Below are 11,679 nucleotides of genomic sequence, written 5' to 3' on the forward strand. Positions count from 1 at the left end.
TTTGTTCAATGAACGAATCCTCCACTGATGGAGGGGCAAATGGAGACAACGCTACAGTCACTCAAGGAAGCAGCAACAAAAAGCTAAAGCTTTCAACAGCCTGATGACTTGGTTCCACCATTTTAAGAACCTCTGCAATGTTCTCCATCTTATCCACTCTGAGCCTCGAGGTGGGAGGGGGAAGAATGGAAGGCTACGCTAAAGTCCTTCAACCCTCCACTCTACCCTCCCAAAATTTATAAAATGACTTCCTGAGAGAACGCCAGAAATCCGTAGTTGAGTGATCACCAAATCAGAGCCCTGCTTTCCAGACACACAGCAACCCCAACCTGTACCAGCGGGAGACCTCCATTTGGGATATGGATCTTCCCCATGGGAGATGTGATCTTGGCCATGTGAGCAAATGTCTCTAAGCTAGCACCATCCACCAGACTTCCCACAATTACAGAAATGGCATACTCGGGGCGCCTGGGTGACTCAGTCGGTTAAGCATCTGCCTTCAGCTCAGGTCATGATCCCAGGGTCCTGGGATTGAGTCCCTTGTCTGGCTCCCTGCTCACTGGGGAGCCTGCCTTCCCCTCTCCTCCCTGCTCATGCTCTTTCTCTCTCTCAAATGAATAAATAAAATCTTGAAAGAAAGAAAGAAATCACATACTGCTGGGCTGCCCACTAGCTACTTGTCGTAGGAGACTGATTCTTAAACTCCATTTAATTTTCCTTAATTTAAATCTAAATCACCATGGTAGCTAGGGGCTAAGTCTCAGTTTCTTTATTTGCAAAACGGACAGAACAGTCCTACTGTGAGGATCAAATGACCCAAGACCTGGCTCTTTGTAAAAAATCAGGGGTGCCTGGGTAGCTCAGTCAGCTGAACACCTGTCTTAGGCTCAGGTCATGGTCTCAGGGTCCTGCTGAGACCCCACTCAGCAGGGAGTCTGCTTCTCCCTCTGCCCACCCCCATGCTTGGGCGTTCTCTCTCAAATGAATAAATAAAATCTTTTTAAAAAAATAAATAAAAGGGGGGCGCCTGGGTGGCTCAGTGGGTTAAAAAGTCTCTGCCTTCCACTAGGGTCATGATCCCAGGGTCCTGGGATTGAGCCCCGCGTCGGGCTCTCTGCTCTCTCCTCCTCTCTCTCTGCCTGCCTCTCTGCCTACTTGTGATCTCTGTCTGTCAAATAAATAAAATCTTATAAATAAATAAATAAATAAAAGGAGTTGTTAACATAATTTTTATCACCATCACCTCACTAACCCTAAAATCTCAAGGCTGCCAGGATTCTACAGGCTCTACCCCAGCTACCCGCCCAAAATCCACCCTCCAGGAGGTGTGCCCTTCCTGCTTTTGCAATAGCTGGTGACAGAGCACTTGTCCCCTCTGGGGGAAACTAGTTTCTCTTTGGACTGCTGACCACCTGGAGAAGATTTATCCCCAACACTTCTGTGTGAGTAGATTTTGGTGGATGACGCAAAGAAGTGTTGAGTTTCAAGAGTGCTCAACAGCTAAGGACAGGGTGAGGCCCAAGACAGCTTTGAAAGAGTCAGTGCCTTAAATTAGGGACAGAGCCTGCTTTCATTTCAAGTCTACATATACTTGTCAGGTATGTTGGAGGATGCCCCATTACTGGGATTTTTCTGTGTTTTTCACAGTCACACTGGGACTAAGGATAGGAGGTAAGGATAGGCAAGGACCCATTTTCCTCCCATCATACTGATGTAGGAAAGATGTTAGAGTTCGAAACTGAGGGCCACGATAGAATTCTTGAGATGTCTTTGGTGCAAAAAGGTATTTTTTTTTTTAAGCACGGGGACAGGACACATGGGCAGAAAGAGCTGCACCGGCATCATGAGGAGTACTCACAAGTTGGGAGGGGGTTAGAGGTAGCATAAGTCTCTAAGAAATTTTGGGAGCAAGGTTTCCAGGACCTTGAGATGGCTAGCTATTGTTGGGAAAATGCTGTTTATTACTGTCTAATAAAACCTGAGTCATGAGACCCTTCTGGGTCTCATGGGCCATATGGTTGGGGGATTGCCAAAACATATCTTGGGGGGTTTAGAGATGAAGGAAGTTTCCAAAGGAATTTTTACATGTTTAAGTAGACTTACAGGATCCTGGTGTGGGGAGTGGGGACTTGTCAGGCTAGGATTGCCTTTTGCCCTTAGCAAAGTATTAACATTGAGGCAGTTGAGTCCTTAGAGGAATGTCACTCTGTCAGTCTCAGGGACTTGTGAATGGGCTACAGGTAGTAAGGAAATTAAATAATTGGGGTTTTTTTGCCTTTGTTTCCCACATCAATATCAAGAGTTTACAACTGTTGCCCTAATTTATCACAGTTTTGGCTTTGATTACCAAACTGAGGTAGTGTAAGATTTCTTCACTCCAAAGCTACTGTCTCCAGGGAAGTCACTACGCACAGACCACACTTAAGGAGTGGGGTGTTATGTTTCCCTTCCTTTTGGGGGGGTACCTACATAATTTATTTGGAATTCTTCTGTATGGGAGACTTGTCTCTTCCCTCCTGTGATACTGTGATAGGACAAGAAATATATATTTTGGTCTTCTTCCCGACTCCTAACCAGAGTTCCTAAAACACTTCCAACTTCTGGAGTGGTAAGAACAATAGGGGCATCTTTTGTTATAAAATTCAGGTTTTGCCCCAGACTCCTAAAACAGCTCCAGTGATCAAGTGAGAGGAGCGTCTTTTCTCATTCATGACAAGCCCCTCTCAAGCAAACCTGAGTCTGTATTAAGGAGTGACTTTTGGAAAGACCCTAAGGATGCCCAAAAGATGGAAGAGCCAGTTGCCAGGGGGAACTAGCTGTGTTTAAAGGGTTGGAATTTTCAGCTCCCATCTCTGAGGAGCAGAGCGGGGGGAAAGGGCTGGGACTTGACTTACTGGTCAATGGCCAAAGATTTAACCAAATTGCTGACAGAAGGAAGCCGCCACAAAAATCCTAACTGAAATGGTTGGGAGAGTTTTGGGGTTGGTGACCGCATGGAGGCGCTGGGAAGGTGACGCCGCAGAGACCGCACGGAAGCTCTGCATCCCTTCCCACGTACCTTGCCTAATGCACCTCTTCATCTTGCTGTTCGTCTGCATCTCTTAACATATCCTTTGTAATAAATTGGTAACACCTCCCGCCCCCGCTAATTTATAACCAATCAGTTCGAAGCGTGGGAGGCCCGGACCTGTGATTGGCAGCTGAATGGGCGTGAGGGTGGGGGAGGCGTTGTGGGATTGAGCCCTTAATTTGAGAAGTCTGTGCTACACCTCTGGGCAATTAGTGTCAGAATTGAATTAAATTGTAAAACACTCAGCTGGCGTCTGGCGACGAGTGGAGACTAGCTTGCTGTGGAAAAACCCATGCAGCTGGTGCCAGAAGTGTTATGTGTCTAAAAGGGAACAAAGCAAAAATTTCCTTCAGTCCTTGTCAGGAAAGTGGGATTGGGCTGGAATGGGCCCCGCTTGTGAGAACGGCGTGCTTTGGGAAGAAAATGAATAAAAAGTTGAGGAGTGAGGAGCTGTGGACTCCGAGGTGGTCCCGGAAGGTCTGATGCAACAGCTGTGTTCAGTTACTCAAGGTAAACGTTCCCCGGGGAATTTAGAGGTAGGTCCAATCCCAGGATTTAGCTCCCAGGATGTAGAAGGAAATGCAAACCAGTAATAAAACAGGCAAAATAGTCCTTTGGTTATCATTGGTAATAGCTCAAATGAAACTAGAAGAGAGTTCTGGGTTGGACTTTGATGCTAGGCTAAACTCCGATTTGGGTCTAAGTTTCAGTTACTGGCCTTGAAGCCATCCACCAAGGGAAAAAGTATGCAGCCACAACAGAAAGTACTTCTAAGACCTCTCTAGTCCCCAGGAAGGTAGTCAACGTAGGGAGAGGGCAAAATCAAGAAACTGTTGAAACCAGGAGGTAATGGTGTGAAGGAGCAGTTACATCCTGTAGATGGGTGTCAGCTGACCAGGAAGCCTTTTTTTAACTTTTTTTTTTTTTTAAGATTTTATTTATTTATTTGTCAGAGAGAGAGATCACAAGTAGGCAGAGAGGCAGGCAGAAAGAGAGGGAAGCAGGCTTCCCACTGAGCAAAGAGCCCAATGTGGGCCTCGATCCTAGGACCCGGAGGTCATGACCCGAGCCAAAAACAGAGGCTTAACCCACCGAGCCACCTAGGCGCCCCCCTGGGAAGAAAACCTTTAATAAAATGGGTGGCATAAATAAATGCATAAATACATAAATAAAATAAAATGGATGATGAAAGTAACAAATTTGGGGGCTATGTCTCTGTTTGGGTTTTTTGTTGTTGTTGTTGTTTGTTTTTTAAATTTATTTTATAGAGAGACAGTGAGAGAGGGAACACAAGGGTAGGGGGGCGCAGGGCGGGGTTGGGGAGTAGGCTCCCTGCAGAGCAGGGAGCCCCACGTGGGGCTTGATCCCAGAATCCTGGGACCGTGACCTGAGCCAAGACAGACGCTTAACGACTGAGCCACCCAAGGGCCCCTATGTCTCTGGTTTTGAATGCTGCTGAGTGGAAGAGCACGTTTGGTGGATGCGGGACCCACAGGTCACTAGGGAACAAGCACAGACTACTGGGTTAAAAACCCAGAAACATAGCTTCTTCTTCCCAAGGGAACAGCCAGCTTTCGGACTGCATAAAAGCCACAGTAGGGTCTGTTTACCCTGAGAAAGGGACAATCTGTGCCCCCACCCTCCAGGTAGAGCACCTCAGATGAAGTAGCAAGGCACGAGGGATGCTTTATGGTGACCCAGATAATCACTGCTGTATATGCCCATTGCTCAGATCAGGATAAATGCCAGGGTTAATGGGGGTGCCTTTCACATGGGCACCCCATATAAATTTACTGCTGTCTAAAACGAGGGACAGTTCTGGAATTTGCTGCCTCGGCTTCCCCTCATGGGTCTTACTGATATTAGTAAAAACAGTAGATGAGGGACGCCTGGGTGGCTCAGTTGGTTAAGCAGCTGCCTTCGGCTCAGGTCATGATCCCAGCGTCCTGGGATCGAGTCCCACATCGGACTCCTTGCTCCGCAGGGAGCCTGCTTCTCCCTCTGACTCTGCCTTCCACTCTGTCTGCCTATGCTCGCTCTCGCTTGCTCTCTCTCTGACAAATAAATAAATAAAATCTTTAAAAAAAAAAAACCAGTAGATGAATTAATGAGAGATGGGGGAAGGGCAGAGCCTAGGCACCGGTTTAAGCATGGTGGAAATTTTTAAATGGCTATTAAGAAAGAAGGTGAGGGGCACCTGGGTGGCTCAGTCAGTTAAGTGTCTGCTTTCGGCTCAGGTCATGATCCTGGGGTCCTGGGATTGAGCCCTGCGTTGGGCTCGCTGCTCAGCAGGGAGCCAGTGTCTCCCTCTCCCTCTGCTCATGCTCTCTCCCTCAGTCTCTCTCTCAAATAAATAAATAAAATCTTAAAGAAAAAGGGTAATAAAGCAAATATTGATTAAGAGCAAAACACAGTGGGGCCTGAGTGGCTCAGTGGGGTAAGTCTCTGCCTTCAGCTCTGGTCATGATCTCAGGGTCCTGGGATAGAGCCCTGCATTGGGCTCTCTGCTCAGCGGGGATCCTGCTTCTCCCTCTCTCTCTGTCTGCCTCTCTGTATACTTGTGGTCTCTGTCTGTCAAATAAATAAATAAAATCTTTTTTTAGGGGTGCCTGGGTGGCTCAGTGGGTTAAAGCCTCTGCTTTCAGCTCAGGTCATGATCCCAGAGTCCTGGGATCGAGCCCCACATGGGGCTCTCTGCTCAGCAGGGAGCCTGCTTCCACCTCTCTCTCTCTCTGCCTGTCTTTCTGCCTGTGATCTGTCAAATAAATAAATAAAATCTAAAAAAAAAAAAAAAAAATCTTTTTTTTTAAAAAAAAGAGCAAAACAAAGAGGAAAGAGAAAGGAAAATCATGGGACTCACTCAGCAGAGTGGAAATCTTTAGATAGCTATTAAGAAATACTTGAATGAAGCAGACATTGATGGGGTTAAAACAAAGGTGTTAATACAGCACTATCAAAGGTTGAGTAGACCAAAAGGACTCCCAATGTTAAAAGGCCCCAAAGAAGTCCACTTTATTGAGGCACCTGGGTGTCTCCACTGTTTAAGCCACTGCCTCCGGCTCAGGTCATGATCCCAGAGTCCAGGGATCGAGTCCTGTATCAGGCTCCCAGCTCCGTGAGGAGTCTGCTTCTCCCTCTGACCTTCTCCCCTCTCATGTTCTCTCTCACTCTCTCTCTCTCTCAAATAAATAAATAAATACTTTAAAAAAAAAAAAAAAGTCCACTCTATTTACCCCAGTTTGGAGAAGATACCTAACCAGTTCTACCCAGCACAGTGGTTAGGTAGAATAATCAAGATTAAGATTGACAAAAGGGCTGGGCTGGCTCAACTCCTCACTGGGAACCCAAAGCTGTTGTTGTTGTTGTTTTAAAGATTTTATTTATTTATTTGACAGAAAGAGAGAGAGATCACAAGTAGGTAGAGAGGCAGGCAGAGACTGAGAGGGGAGGCAGGCTCCCTGCTGAGCAGAGAGCCCAATGCAGGGCTCAATCCCAGGAACCTGGGATCATGACCTGAGCTGAAGGCAGAGACTTAACCCACTGAGCCACCTAGGTGCCCCGAAAGTTTTTTGCACATTAGGGAGTAAATGGTCAGAGGGTGAAGAAATTAAGTTCCTGGGACCCCTTTGCATGAGAGCCCCACGAACCATGGTGTCAAAACCCATTGGCAAAGCCTCCATTCGGGCCGCAAAGAGATGGAGAACATAGAAGTATGTTGAGTGTTGGTAAGATTATGAAAGTCACGGGGCGCCTGGGTGGCTCGGTGGGTTAAAGCCTCTGCCTTCGGCTTGGGTCATGATCCCAGGATCCTGGGATCGAGCCCCACATGGGGCTCTCTGCTCAGTGGGGAGCCTGCTTCCTCCACTCTCTCTCTGTCTACCTCTCTGCCTACTTGTAATCTCTGTCTGTCAAATAGATAAATAAAATTAAAAACAAAAACAAAAACAAAAGATTATGAAAGTCAGAATATTTAAACAGGCTCTTATGTAAAGCAGTTGTGTCTTCTTTATGTGAAGGTTTTATGGGAATGAATATTATATCTGCCCAGGAAACATTTCTACTTATAAACCAAAACCTGTTGATGGAATCCTAATGGAGGCCACAGTCAGGCACATAAGGATTGCTGGAACTAAGGTAAAAGTTTGTGGAACTGGAATGTTTGAACAGGCTTTATGTGAACCGGTTACATCTCCTTACCTGATTATTTATGATGAGAATGTGTTAGAGCAGAAAGCTAGTTGGGCTTTAACAGGATGCCTGGAGGCCAGCAAAGGGGGAATAAAGGCCCACTTCCCAAGAAGGTTCCAACCTGCCCTGACGGCATTCCACACATGAGGCCACAAGAAGCCAGACCAAACTGGACAGGCCCCAGACAAAGAAGGCCTGAGACTCTGACCAGGTAAGAAGAAAAATCACAAAACCCTGCTCCCAAAGAAATCCCCTCCCCAAGTAAGAAATAGTCCACACCTTCGTGAACAACTGTCAATAAAAGATAGAGACTTAAAGCCTTGGCACAGCTCTCTCTGGGCTTGCTCTCTCTTGCATCTCCAGAATCCACTCTCTCTTCACGTGTGCGGCTCAACCACTGTCTGGTTCGTCCTTGAATTCTTCTCTTGTCACAAGAATAAGACTCTCCAGTGACCTCTGGGGGATGGGCTGGGCAGTCGCCTCAGAGCCTGCAGTTCTCCCCAGTCCACCCAGCAACAGATGCACATTGTGTCTGGTTGGGAAGGGTTCCCCCTACCTGATATTGTAAAATAGAAGGGATACAAATCCGGATACCTGGGTGGCACAGTCGGTTAAGCATCTGACTCTTGCTTTCAGCCCAGGTCGTGACCTCAGGGTCGTGAGATTGAACCCCATGTAGGGCTCAGCACCCAGCATGGAGTCTGCTTACAGCTCTCTTTTCCCTCTCCTTCTGCCACATACTCCCCTTAAAATAAATAAATAAAAATTTTTAAAAAGAAGGGAATTAATTCACCCTCAAGCAATATTCCCTGGACATGCTAAATGGGAACCAGTAAGCCTGTTTGAGCCCACACAGTGTCAAATATAAGCTTGGGCCCTGCTAGGGACAAATTCTCTGTGTCATACCCCTGTGTAGGATATAGACTGGGACTTCGGGTAGAAGCCTGTGAGTGAGTGCCTCGGGAACTAGAGAATTTCCATTTGAAGGGGAGTGACTAGCTTGCTCTCTGACATTCATTGAAACTGCCCTAAGGACAAAAGGACAAGAAGTAATCTTGAAGCCTCAAGTCTGTGAAATGTCTTGGGGGAGGTCAGATGAGGCACTCCCTTGATGATGGCAAAGCCCAGAAGACTTCCATAACAGCATGGAAATGGTTTCTGTCAGATCATGCTGCCTGGGGAACACATAAAGACGCCGGAGTTTCTGGGGCAGGAGACCATCACCGTGGGGGTTAGGCTGAAGAAGACTTCTGCTTGTGTGTGTGTCTGTTTAAGAGACCATGTTTATACTTTAAGCCAATTTCTCAGATGGGACCTCTTGTGTCAGAAGCACAGGAGGGCTTGGTAAGTATGTAGACTTATAGGTTCTGGTATTGAATCACATTTGCACATGTTCTCCCAAGGACTCCGATGTACACCAACATTAACCCTTTCAGGAAGGAGTGGAAATCCACCATCATACCTCTTAAGAGACAAAGTCCTCTTTCTGCAGATGCCAACCTTGGTTCTTCTTCAGCCCATGTGTAGAACATTGGAACAAACACATTGCTCCATTTTGAGCCCATAAGAACCTCAGCAGGAACAGTCTCATTGACCATCCTTTTGAGAAAGACTCTCATGTTAGCCAAAATTATCAGGTTCCTCTGATCCCACTTCTATTCTTTTTTTAAAGATTTTATTGATTGATTGCTTGGTGAAGGGCAGAAGGGGAGGGAGAGGGACAAGAAGACTCTTCATCCTGTTGCCAAGTCCGAGGTTGGGCTCCATCCCATGATCCTGAGATCAGGACCCGGGCTGAACCAAGGGTTGGATGCTCAACTGCCTGAGCTATCCAGGCACACCTCCTTTGATCCCACTTCTTGACTGGGCCTCCATCTTGGCCTATAAGAGCTGCAACTTTGAACACGAACAATTTTGTTCACTCCCCTCATATAGAGACTTGAAGAAAAAAAACCTAGTATGGCTTTTAGTAGCCTAATGTCACCACGTCACCAGGATGACCAGCCTTCCTTGAGTTCCTGTCTGAAAAAGTTCAAGGTTGCCAAAAGGATCTACCATTTGTTCCAGCTAACACTTGTCTTTAAGCCGCTGACCTCCATTTTCTTAGGGCATTTAATCAAAAAATTTAGTATTGCATATCCTTTCTGTGTCCCTTTGAGAGGTACATGTACATCCTAAAACCTAGGAGTATATTCCTCAAGGACCTGGGAACCATTCCTTTAAAATATAATCATCAGGGATGCCTGGGTGGCTCAGTGGGTTAAGGCCTCTGCCTTCGGCTTAGGTCATGATCCTAGGGTCCTGGGATTGAGCCCCACGTCAGGCTCTCTGCTTAGCGGGGAGCCTGCTTCCCTCCTCCCTGCCTCTCTGCCTACTTGTGATCTCTGTCAAATAAAAAAATAAAATCTTGAAAAAATAAAATATAATATAATCATCAGGAAGGAAGGAATGACAAGGCCCCTGTGTCTCAGTCTCTGCAAGATGATAGGTGCCGAACTGTGTTAGTGCCAGATTAATGGCCTAATCCCTTTGACACTGACCCCTTACCTGGCTTTGGTAATTTTTCACTTTCCTGACTGCTCAAGCCCCTACTTGCTCACTGTCCCTATTCCCTCATCCTCCCTTTAAAAGGCCAACTCCGCTCCACACAGCGCAGAATGAAAGTCAGTTCTATACTAAAGAAGTCTCTTCCCCCTGTTGCTATAGTATTGAATAAAATCTGTCTTTACCACCATCATCTAATAACTAGTTTTGTGTTTTTGTAACACCTCCCAGGAATGTTCTGGATGAGATGGAGCCTGGGGCCTCCTGCCACCTCAGGCCTACAGTCCTGTGACTCAGAATTAAACAGCAGCTCACAAAGGCAAGCTGGAGGGCAAATTGCTCAGCCATCAGCCAGTAAGGCCTGGATCTGGTCACACACACAAAAATCTCCCCTTGCTCGGTCAGGGAGGCCCTAGAGAGGCAACAGCCTTCCTATAGAGCTGGCAGCACAGTCAACAACAACTAATACAAAAAGAAACTTTGAGGGGCAAAGTTTCTGGGTGGCTCAGTGGGTTAAAGCCTCTGCCTTCAGCTCAGGTCATGATCCCAGGGTCCTGGGATGGAGCCCCACATGGGGCTCTGCTCAGCGGGGAGCCTGCTTCCCACCCCAACCCCCTCTCTGCCAGCTTCTCTGCTTACTTGTGATCTCTGTCAAATAAATAAAATCTTTAAAAGAAAAAAAAACAAAAACAAACTTTGATCTCTAGAATTCTGGAAACAGCCTTAGGGTGGAAGTGTAGATACAATCAATTAACATTCTAAAAAAAACTACAGTCCTCAGAAGGGCCCCAGCACTTAATCACACACAGTGTGGGGAAAGGCTATGCAAACAAAACCATAAGCTGGTGGGTCCCAACCTCCTAGGACTTGCATCATGAAGAGACAGCCAACAATGGCCCAGGCCACAGATCGTTACATTCATGGAGCACACAGACCCAGTGTAAGTACTTTCTCTGCATTATCTCATAGGTACTATGAGAGTCCCCATTTCACAGGCATGGGAACCAGGGCTTAGAACAGCTAAACGTACTTCTCCAAGGTCACAGAGCTAATACGCGATTGGCCCAGGATTCCAACGCAAAACATCTCGTCTCTAGGGCTGGCTCTTCTCTTCTCCATTCCAACACAAAGGTTGCTTGGTGCCTCAGCTCCCCCATTTCTGCCGCTGGTAGAGTGGAGTCCATTCAGCCTTCGTCAGGCCTCTAGTCCCACCTCCCTGGGTTCCGCCAGCAGAGCCCCTCTCCTGGGCTTCCAGACATCCAGGATTTGGGGGATCTCCAAGAGGCCAAGGTCCCCATGGGGGCTGTTGGCTCAGTGCTGCCCAGTCGATGGCAGGTGTCATTTCAATGCTCCCAGGCACTTACAGGAAGGGAAATACTCCAGGAACATCCAAGGTCCCCACCTCTGAACCAGGCTGAAATATTGATCGGGTCACTATGTCTGTAAGGGAAAATCTTGAAAAAAGCACCCTTGGTGCTGGGGCCCGGAGGTATGGCCCTGACAAGCATCATTCTCATTGGCTTCCACGAATTGCATCAAATATTTTGAAAGTTGTGTTTTCAAGGAATAAATGTCAGCCAGGAGCTGAGAACGTCTCATCACTGCTACTTCACCCAGGTCTTTCTGTCTAGAGAAATAAACACTGATCTGAATGAAGCCGGCATACTAGGGTTTCAAGCAGACGAGGTTCAGCCCAGCACCACCAAAGTCAGAATAACAAAACAAGAAAGGAAGTTACTTCCTGAGGCCAACACAGAGAAAACAGTGGACTAAAGTCTCAAATACTGTCTCCAGAGTGCCAAAAATTCTTCCGGGTTATGTAAGGAAAATGTGGGGCAAAGTGGATGGGTACTGAAAGACCCCCCCTGTCATTAACT

At 46.9% G+C, this 11,679-nt stretch overlaps 1 protein-coding gene across 2 annotated transcripts in view; it reads right to left on the reverse strand.

Moving 5' to 3' along the window:
* The window catches only part of RPH3AL (rabphilin 3A like (without C2 domains)), a 169,452-nt gene that overhangs the window by 142,560 nt on the left and 15,213 nt on the right, over positions 1 to 11,679 (reverse strand). The window lies entirely within an intron of this gene.

Source organism: Mustela nivalis, assembly GCF_964662115.1.
Source record: "Mustela nivalis genome assembly, chromosome: 17".
Lineage (NCBI taxonomy): Eukaryota > Metazoa > Chordata > Mammalia > Carnivora > Mustelidae > Mustela > Mustela nivalis.